The following is a 6,571-nucleotide window of genomic DNA, read 5'->3' as shown; positions in this document are numbered from 1 at the left end:
ATATTCATATCACATTTACAAATGTACTCCGAGATTTACTTGGGAGAAGAGAATCAACTGTAAGGATGGAGGAGAGGTTAATGACATTAATGAGAGGTGGTTGAGGTGAGAGAAGAGAAGGAGAGTATAAAAATGGAAGGAGGAAGGGAGAAAAGGTCATATGGGGATGCTAAGTCTTGCTTTTTTATTTGGAGGTTGTGAATTTGGGAGAGCTAAAAGGAACCTGTGAGGTTTCTTGGCTTAGAGTTTGGAGGTATTATTGTTATCCTGGTCTGGATTATGCATCTTGGACACAAACTACATTTGGTTGGACTTGGGATTGTAGAGCTAGGGAACTTGTGGAGGTTTCCTAGGCTAGGAATTATTTCCTAGTTCGCTAGGAGGTAAATCCAATCGGTAGTCGACAGGAGTGTTTCAACAGGAGCAACAACTCAAGGGAATCTCCACTGGCCACCGGTACAGGTATTCCTCTAGGCATAGATTACTCATGTAGATTATTGAAATGAAATGTTCACTATAAGTTGTAGGAATTAGAATGTAAATGGAAAATTATTATTGTTTAAATGTCTAGTAAAGAAGTAATTATTGCCTCTTATTGCATTTAATTCCCAGAGAAAATAGATATGTTAGAATACCCTAAGATAGGGCCTTACAAAATCGAACCACCAACCTCCTTCTTGTAAAGTAGGTGCTATTCCATTGAGCTAGCACCCTTTAAAGAATTATACTTTTAAATATTAGACCTTGAAACTTCATAAATTGTAAATTTTACAACTTTCAATAAATTAAAGTCTCAGCAATATTTTCCTAAAAAAGCAAAGCAACATCGAAGTTGCAAGTCCCTACCCAATGGTTATGGAAGTTATGAAAAGTGGGTGGAGAGAAAAATGATTATGTATAAGAGAATCCATATGTTCAGTTGAATACTCAATTATAAGTGAAACTCTGAAGACATGTATAATCTATAAATGACCTATAATTAGCAAATGCACCTAATATTGCAAAGGAAATGTCATAAGTGGATAGCATATGGAAGAAGAACAGCGATGAAGACATATGCAATATGTTATAGGTTGAGTGAAAGAAAAATCTCATTGTTGTTGTTGTTTGGTGTTTAGACATCTGAATGATATCTAAACCTCTATGCAAATGTAACACGAATCTCCAACAAATAATAGAAATTGACTTGGACAAAAAGAAATAGCTTCACCTTTATTCTTGAGTTGCTTCTATTTATTTGAATTTGACTCGTGACATTCTTTATCTGACAAGGAATAAAAATCATTACTAGTATTAAATTCATCCAACACGGACTTTGGATATCCCATTGACATCTGTGTTTTTGTTGCCATGCCTGAAAACCACGGAGTTTCCTGTCGATCGTAGAATAAGATGTGTGTCTGCTGATCAAGAACACATTTGTTATTAATCATTATTACCTAACACAAACCAAAGAGACAATGCAATATCAATGTACACGAAATCCCCTACCGAAATATAATCATAACTTAGCAAAGAAGTGTAAAAAATGTTCTTAATTAATAAACTTTGTATTTGGAAACAATGTTTCTTTAGATTTAAAAAAAAACTATGTTGTACAACACTTCTGTCTATTTATCCAGGCAAGTATATCATATCATATGTCACAGAATAGAAATCTACAGTACCTAAAGTAAAAAGACACACTTACTCAAGAAAATAGATTTAGAAAAGAGCATTGAAAAATATAAGTTTGTCATCCAAACTTTAATTAATTTAACAACGAACTAGTTGGAGTTTGAAAATCAAAATCATTCATAGGAAATGAATAGGACAATGGCCAAATTTGCTACTCATACAAATAAATCTAGAGTCACTATTGACATTGCAGATAACTAAAATTTGGGCAACTGTCTAATAGTTAGAGCTTATTTACTGGGAAGACTCATCAATACCATCATTTTTTTTCCACGGTCTGTTGTGTCTCTAGATCCAGATTAGATAGCTTTCTATTCTCAAGTTCTACCTTTCAAGTACTAATTTCTGACTCACCCTTTAAAACACAATTCTACCACTCCATTTTATTTATTTTTTGTCAAGAGAATTGGCAGGGCCTTCCCATCCTTTGTTTTACATCATCAATAAACTTCCATCAATGATATAAAGAATGACAGATACACAACAAAGGCCAAAGATGTGTTTTTTGTATACCTAAGTTTTAGGACTCATCTTACCTGCAAAGAGCTCACCCTAAAAAAATAACATCCACGTGGAATTTACAAAACTAAAGGCCTAAGAGCCTCACTGTATTATGTTCCTCACACTCACAATGTAATCTACAAAGAATGATAATAGTATAAATAAATACATGAGGAAGTTTCTCTCAAGATAGTATGTCTATCTTGGACACTATGGTTGAGAAAATATCTCAACAACACACTAATCTAGGAGCCTAACTAGTTGGAGAGAATCACCTTCTTGGAAATAATATCTTGTTGTTGTTGTTCATAGTTGTTGCTACTACTAACATCCTGTCCTTTATTTATTAAACCTTCTGTGTCACACTGGTCATCAAGCATTAACAATGCATCTGTTTGACATACTGCATCGAACTGATCAATTTGGTCTTTCGTACTACTTGTTGCATCATTAAGTAGTTCAACTGGTTGGATAAGAACACTTGTGTCGCAACTGACATCAACCTGTTTGATTAGTTCATCTATGTCGCAACATTCATTAATATGCTGAATAAGATCACTTGTATCACAACTTTCATTTGCTGTTGTGATGAGGTCTTCTTTGTCACAACTTGCATCTGTCTTCTCTACACATTGTGCATCTAGTAAATCTTTCTTTTCACTTAAGTTAATTTGAAGTGCATGAATGAGCTTTTCTTTCACTTCGAGCTCAATTTGAAAATCTTTTGCTACTTCTAATGTACTGGTCATTTGATTGATTAAGGTTTGATTCTACTTCAACTTCCATTCCAGTATTTCAACATTGTTCTGTAACTCATGATTGCAATCTTGCAAATTTTTAATCTCCTGTTCTGCACTTTGAAGACATTTTCCTCCTTTACCCATTATGAGTTTTGACATGCTCGCTTGTACTAGCTCTCTTGATGTTGTGAACTTTGCACTTTCTTGAACTCACACTCTTGATTGATCAAAAGAAGGGTGTCGAATACTATCGAAAATGCACCCAATGTTTACAATGACAAGTTGAAATGATATTAACTCACTTGAACAGAATTGACTCACTTAATTGACTCAATTGAGGGGAATTGACTTAGTTGAAAACAATGGATTCACTAGACTTATTTGACTCCCTAAAAATTCAAAGCTTGGGTTTCAGTTTCAACCGAGAATGCACCCTTACAATTCAGCTCAATGTGACTTTGATTACAAGCCAACTTACAAATTATGATTTGCAAATTATAGTTTTGTATTGAGCTTATTAAAAAAAATGGTGCAAGTTCATTTTCCAAAAAAATTCTTTTGAATTGATGCAAATGTTGTTGATGTAGATGAAAACTTCATTAATTTGATTGGATGTTGATGTAGAATCATCTTTGACAACTTGATTATGTATTGCTGCTTCTTGATTGTTTGTAGTTCGCTTGATTACATAAGCTTGAATGAAAATGATTATGTGCATGCAATTCACTAATTTTTTGTGTGCTACATGTGTACCATATTAGAAGGATACCACAAGAAGGTTAGTGTCAAAACTAGACACAAAACATGCATAATCAATCACTACACAAGGTGTACCTAAGATCCCCTTATTCAATTTCGGGCAGATCTAGGACACTTCAACACCACAAAAATATGTCTTTATTAAGTATTTGAGTACATCAACCTTTAATCTTTGAGGAAAATTGTCTTCAAAATATGGATGTTCACTTACTCAATCTCTCTCAAAGTAAAATATTACTTTGGATTACAACAATGACTCTCTCAAATAAATTCACTTATCACTCCAAATACAAAACACTTATCACTCCAAAATTACAAAAAATAATTTCACCTTATTACTTCACAAAACATCAACCTTATTCACCCTTATGACTCCCAAATAAAAATTATTTTATCCACTCCTTATCTCTCCCCTAAAACACTATAATTAAAAAATAAACTTTTCAATTTTAAATTCGGCTCCACTTAACTTTCACATAAACCCTCACTTTGACTTTTGAAATTCAATTTCAATTTAAGATTTTGACTCATCCCACACTTTTACAAAGATTTTATTTGTAAAAAAAATGTTTTCTCAAATATGGCAAGCAGAAAATAGTTTATACCTTTAAATGCACATGGATTTCAACGTTGCTTCAATGAAAGCTACTTCAAGTGGCTTTTTATTTCTATAGTTTTACTTTTGCCTAGACGGACCTATCGACGTTAGACAATGAGATGAATATAAGAACTACTTGATTCACAACCTGCGAATGTTGGATGCTGAATTGTCCACCCCTATGGCTCGAGTGGACATGATCAGATTGTGTCTCAAAGCCCTTCGCTAGATATCTGATCAGGTACTTGATTCAATTTTGTACTTAGATGTTGGTTCAATAGACGCATTTCAATATATTGGTGGGCTTCTGGTGCCATTGGAGCTTGGAGCTTAGGCTGTTTGCAGTCTGGAGCATGCTCGGGTGGTGGTTAAACTGCTCGTTTTACACTATGTTACAGCAGTTACACATTCACTGAATCTCCATTTTCACATAAGCATTGATGATATCTGGAGTTCTTTGAATTTTTCCTACCTTTGATAGCACAGTGCATTAAGTACCGACGGTCCGTAGCTGGCGTCTTCGTTTCCCTCTCACCTGGTGCTATCAGGATCTTGAATATTTTTTTCTGAAACTCTGATTGAACAAGATGCGTACTAGAAGAGCATGCTATCCGTCTCTTCATGGAGCAATCACATTTTCTACTGGATCTTGCAGATAGAAGAGATGATTGATGTCAACTGGAGCTAGCTTGAAATGAAATGATGCTTTTGAGAATCTGTTGATGTTCTTCATGATGACCTCCTGATTTCGATAATGGGTGCCCTTAGCACTTCAGCTAACTCTTCAGATGATCTCACAAATGCAAAAATGACATATAAAAGATTATGTTTGGAAGCATCCAATCGAAAGGTTCTTAGCCAGGCATCCATGGCATCCCTCACTGTAAAGGCTTCAAAATGGAACGAAGATTCAGACAAACTTTTGAAACTTTGTACCGACACAGGCAATCAAGAAGCATGTTACATGCTTGGAATGATTTGATTATATTTCCTGATGAACAGATGATTAGGCTTAGGTTTAATGGTCGAGGCAACAATTGCATCACACCCATGCAACCTGTATTCTCTGGCCAATATAAAATTCAATGGAAACGAAGGACTCAGAAAGGAAAAATTCCTAAAGGTTGGAGTTGTTCTATGTTCCAAGGCTACCAAAGAAGAATATTGTTGCATGCATGGTTTCGATTACGCTCCAATACCACATGAAGGATATTCAATCAAAAACTAATAAAGCACTCATAAAATAAATAGCAAAAATATGCAAATCAAACATGGCAGAAAAGGCATGAGAGCCTCACTGTATTATATTCCTCACACTCACAATCTAATCTACAAAGAATGATAACAGTACAAATAAATACATGAGCAAGCTTGTCTGAAGATAGTATGTCTATCTTGGACACTATGGTTGAGAAAATATCTCAACAACACACTAATCTAGGAGCCTAACTAGTTGGAGAAAATCTCTCAACCAACTAGGCCTAAATTGACTCCTACCCATGAGGAACAAACTCAATCTAGAATGGTAGGATTAAATCCGAACTTTCATGATTTTAATTAATTTAATTATTTGGACTTACAATTGTTTTAACATATGAGGGTGAGGCTAACACAACCATGTCGTTAAATAACTCTTTTTTATGTTACTTACCATTAAACTTTTTCTGACACTATGTGGAAGTGGTATTGTAACATTAGCCTCTGATAGTCTGTGTCCACGACTAATTCTCAAGATCCTCTCCATTACCATAATTTGGGGCTAGATAGGATACATGCAAAAACCATAAACATGAAAATGAAATCAACATCCTTGTAAAAAAATGGGAGGAAAAAAAATATCCACAAATTGAAATAGACTGTAGGATACCTTATTCCTGCAACATGATTATCTTGTCATGAAAAAAAAAAATAGAAGAAATGTAATTTTTGCCACATTTTGACAATCAAATCTTTTGCATATTCTATGAACAATTAATGATAAAAGTCAGCTAAAGCTTGTCAGCATTAGGATTATAGTAAAACATAAAGGAACTACTCCAACACATATATAATCCTAAACATAAGTATCTATACATACAAGTATTTATTGAGGACATTGTATTTTGTGAAAATATGGAAGTCAAATCTTTGAAATAACACAATTTATGGTACCACTGCCTTACGAAGTCCATTCATTCGAGTATTTACGAAGTCCATTCAGGAATTTCTTCAAAGTTCAAAGTTCAAACAATTAACATTTAGCCTAAAAAAGCTCATATTTGAAAAGGAGATAACCCAAAGATGTAGAGTATATATC

This window comes from Pinus tabuliformis, chromosome 4_1, assembly GCF_031772625.1.
Source record: "Pinus tabuliformis cultivar Carrire ecotype Pingquan chromosome 4_1, CPIR1, whole genome shotgun sequence".
NCBI classification, from domain to species: Eukaryota; Viridiplantae; Streptophyta; class Pinopsida; order Pinales; family Pinaceae; genus Pinus; species Pinus tabuliformis.
The sequence above is the reverse complement of the archived record's forward strand: the minus strand, read 5'-3'. Positions refer to the sequence as shown.